The following is a 4,538-nucleotide window of genomic DNA, read 5'->3' on the forward strand; positions in this document are numbered from 1 at the left end:
CCTTCCATCTGCGTCTCCTCCCAAGCGGACCCGGCGGCCTTAGGAAACTCTCACTGGGCTTCTTTGCCCTGAAGCCGCTGGACGCCGGCCACCTTTCCCTGTGCCCGGCGGTGCTCAGGCTGATAGGGTGCGACCTGTGCTGGCAGGACCTGTCGGCGCTCCTCCTCGAGCTGCGCGCCCTCCAGCTGCTCGTGCTCGTGTGCTACCACGTCACAAGTGGATGCGGCCCAGAAGGCCTCACCATCGTCTCCAGCAGCCTGACGCGCCTCGAGAAGGCCTTGTGCACGGCGTCAGGCGGCATCAGGCTCGACTACGCACCTAGGCTGACGATCCTCTCCGCTGGAGTTCAGCCGCTGGGCACGGGAGGCCAGCTACGTTTGGACCTGCGGACACTAGGCGCCTTGCGCGAGCTACATGGGCTCACGATCCTCCTCCACGACCTGGGTACGAGTACGCTTCCATCTTCTTGCTCATTGCACTGCGCTGACCAGCTGCCTGTCATAATCTCATCACCTGTCTCTGCCGTTGATGATCCAGAGCCGGAACCGATGGATCCCGACCCTCCCCAACCTGACAATTCTTGGGGTGCACCTCCACATGTCCAGCCCGCACGGAGTCACCGAGTTCTTGGATCTGCTGCGGTACATGCCCTATCTGATAGAACTCACCGTCACGGTACGCAATTGCAGCATTCAGTTTCATTCCGCATGCTATAAACATCAATTCAACCGTTTCATTGCTTGTTGGCAGCGCCTGGATAGTACCCATCCAACTGAGGCACTTCAGAGTGACCAGCAGACCTTTGCCGCCACTCCATGCATAGCAAGCTCGCTGTACAACGTCATCATGGACAGTTTCAGAGGAGGGGCGGTGGAGGTTGCTTTTGCCACCAATGTCCTCGCCGTGGCCTGCCGGCTTGGCTCCCTCTTGCTGCGCCCCCACCCTAAGCTGCTACTCGCGACAGCCACCGAGGCCTCCAACTCTCCGCTTACCTGCCCCAGGGCCTCGGCCAGCTGTCAGGTTGTGTTTTCGGAGTTACCCCAGATTTAGTAGATACTAGTGGTTTGCGTGCGTAGGATTCTTGCGATTCTATCTGAAATCAAGGAAAAGAAAATATAAGCAATGTAAGATACCCAAGATTGTGTGAAAGAAAACTATGCACTACAACTTCTAGTGCCATACATCCATGAAGGGTTATGGTAGAAATATTGATCATCCAGCTGGGTAACTGACAAAGATTAAACAGCATAAAAAGGCAAAATTACAGTAAATTCATCATCGAACTTATATTGTCAAGTCTAAATCTTGGATATAAGGTCCTTAAATTTAGAAATAGGAAACTAAGAACGGTGAAACATTGAAGCGCAATTTAAATGACAGATTTTGCAGGAAGAAAAGAAAATTGCATGGCAAAACTATTGAACTACATTAATTTTGTATTTATAATATTAAAAATATTGCTCAATTGAGGGGAGCTTATCTGATGAGCGCACAAAACACACCATTTCGCTGGAAGAAGGACAACATACTCTAATAGGACTCTATGCCTATCAATCTTATCATTTTCCAAACAGCATTGCATTATTTTTAGTATGAAACATCAAAACAAAAGGAAGGATCCCAACTCCCTTCTACATATTTCTATATGAAGTTTGTGTTGAGCTCTATTTAGAAATTGGGAGTAAGTATGGGTTGTTCCTGCTAAAGCTGGACAGGACCGTGGCATGAAGAAACACGATAAAAAAAATAACAATTCAGATTTGGCAAATAAAAAAGATGTAACACTAATAATATGAGTTATAGTCAGGTGAACAAAAACCCTATGTTTTCAGATATGAATGGGACATTACGCTAAACCAGATGTAACCAGTCTCATGAAACATTGTCACTCATAAGAACAATAAAGAGATGTAGTGGCAAGTCAAATTGTCATACCAAGCTGAATATATTTTGCTTTTGTTCTCAGGCATACTTCAATGCACTAGGAGACAAAAATTACCTCAAGTCAAAATTCCAATGCCATGATTCTGCAGGAGCACATTAAGTTTTTGAACATCGCCATCCTTCTGCGACTGACTAGAACATATTGTGACCACTGATGTTGGCAGTAGCTGCACCTGGCACTAATCAGATTGTATGAGAAATCACTGCACTTTTTTTAAGGAAAATAAATCACTGCACTGGCAGATTTAATGATAAAGGACAAAACTATTTAATAAATGTTGAGAACCTAAAACATGATAAATTTTTAATAAGCTTTTGTTCACAATCTAACTTGAGCACCAAAACCCTAACAGGCAGGCAGAATCACATTGATGGTACAAAGTACTGTGCAACATTCACTTTATCCATGGAATTGAAATATGCCTATCATGCGTATACATAATAAAACTGCATAGTTGGATGCAGCAGGTTACAAAGGAATAAGTGGTGTGGTAAAATAAAAATGGGGATGCATATAGCAACTATAGTAGATACATGAAGAATTTGTAATACAATCATAAGAAAAGGTTATGTTAACCTGTACTGCGGGCAGATTTAACCGTAAGTTGTTTCAGAAACCACACATGCTCAAGCAAGCATCAACACATTCAAATTTACTGATAATTTTGTTCAATCGGTAGTCAAAATTTCTTGGTTCTAAAGCCACATACCACTCATGTAGACACGATTGTAGGAACACCTAATATCAAAAGGTGACTAACACAAAAATGCAAATAATCAAGACACTTGAACACAGATGGTTGCCTTCAGAGGGAGCAAGGGATCAGCTGTATGGCAGCACATACCCACCTTAACACCTGATATTTTTACAAGTCTTGGACTTACAGTAACACACACATTATTAGTGGAGTCTATTAGATGTTGTTATTTCACCCAACTGTTATTTACTGCAACTTAATTAAGCTCTAAAACATGACAGTGCTGAACAACTTTTTAATTAGAAATAGGATTTGTCTACAGTCCCCATATATAAATGGAAAAGGTAAATCTTTTCAACCATACTATGTTGGTACAGAATGCAAAATTTGTGTTACTCAATCCATGTTGCACTGGGAATAGGAGACTGAGATAAGAAATCATACTCGCCATTGTTTTCAGTATATGCTTGCCAATTATCATTGTCCAAAAACTAACTATACCACAGAAACACCACACAAACTTGTTAATGAGTGCGTCCAAAATAGAAGAACTCAAGCGCCTGGGGGGTAAAGTTCAAAATCACAGGTAACTTAAAAGCTGAGTACAACTCCGTACAGACACCTAAGACATTAGTCTCGATCTGAAGGTTAGCATACCTTTCCCATCTCTGCGTTTGAGCTGCATTTGTGATCCAGAAAACAGTCCCAGCTTCGAAATCATCAATGCCAAAATCCTGGATAATTGCATCCAAGAAGAGCTGGGCCTCCTCGCTGAATGGTGGCATATTAGAGCTACCATTAATTTCGTGGAAGTGTCAGCGGCCAATTGACCTGCAGGCTGCAGGACCAGAAGCCAGAAGCCAGTTCAGATAAGCAACATTCCCTCTCAACGTGTTGCCCTTGAATTAGTATGTGCAGAACTGTTACATACAGAGCATACGCCGAGAATGCGGGATGTCCTGAATGTGAGGTAACTCGATGAGGACACAGTATCTGATAAGTCCGAACTCACTGAAGAAGGGCTTCAGGTGAGTTCATCCAGTGGCAGTAACACCATCATCAGGCAGAAGGTGTCGGTATCTGGCATGCCGCACAGCTCCTGCAGTGCTGTCCAGTGGAGCAGCCATTTAGAGGGGGGAAAACCAATTTTTACCACTTAAGCCGGAGTCAGGTGTCCTACCTCGTCACTAGCTCCGGCGACGGAGGCGCCAGGGGCCGCGGTGCCAGGGGTTTGAGCGACGGACCTCGATGAGTGGTGTAGATCTCAGGACGCGGCGGCGGCGGCGGCCCCGGGAAGGCCTAGAGACTTGCCATGAAGGATGCCGCTGCGCACAGGGCGCCACAGCTGCCATCGCTTCAGACCGCCGTGGGTGCCGCCGCTCCTGCAGTCCTGCTCGCCTCTGCCTAGATCTGGGGTGCTTTGACTGGCATCCGGCGGAGGACGGGATCGATTGGGGTTGAGGAGGGCGGCTTAGGTATGGCTGGGAGGGGACGGCTCGACCATGACCTGGAGGTGCAGCTGGGTGGCCGGCAGTTGGGAGGTGCGGCATGTCAGGGAGTGGGACAGCGTCCAGGCCGCCGCCACCACCATCCTCCTCCGCCGCACCCATGGACAGTGGCGGTTGCAGGCGCGGGTGCCTCCCGCAGCGTGGCGGGTGGCGGCGTAGTGCTGTGGGGGAAAAAAGAACTGGAGGAACGGGTGGGGCGCTGGTAGGAGTAGTTATTGCGAGGGTATTTTGGACTTTCACCACCTTTTGCTGTCCAGCTAAAGCAGTTTTTGGACTCCAACTAAAGTTTAGCAAAATTTTAGTTGGATCTGTTTGGATCCGAAATTGTTAAATTTAGCCACCTAAATTTTAGCAAATCGTCCTTGTTTTTAAACCCGTAATGTGCATG

General features: G+C 46.7%; 1 long non-coding RNA gene across 2 annotated transcripts; it reads right to left on the bottom strand.

Moving 5' to 3' along the window:
- Positions 1-683: 683 nt before the first annotated feature.
- On the bottom strand, positions 684-4,313 carry LOC101753496. Of its 2 annotated transcripts, none has more exons than XR_001164934.2 (5): positions 3,823-4,313; positions 3,574-3,749; positions 3,300-3,480; positions 2,000-2,117; positions 684-1,093 (listed from the first exon to the last, which is right to left on the bottom strand). It is a non-coding gene; the product is annotated as an uncharacterized LOC101753496 (long non-coding RNA). The 2 variants fall into 2 exon arrangements; XR_215824.3 differs by having other exon boundaries at positions 2,000-2,123.
- Positions 4,314-4,538: the final 225 nt, after the last annotated feature.

This window comes from Setaria italica, chromosome IX (genome assembly GCF_000263155.2).
Source record: "Setaria italica strain Yugu1 chromosome IX, Setaria_italica_v2.0, whole genome shotgun sequence".
NCBI classification, from domain to species: Eukaryota; Viridiplantae; Streptophyta; class Magnoliopsida; order Poales; family Poaceae; genus Setaria; species Setaria italica.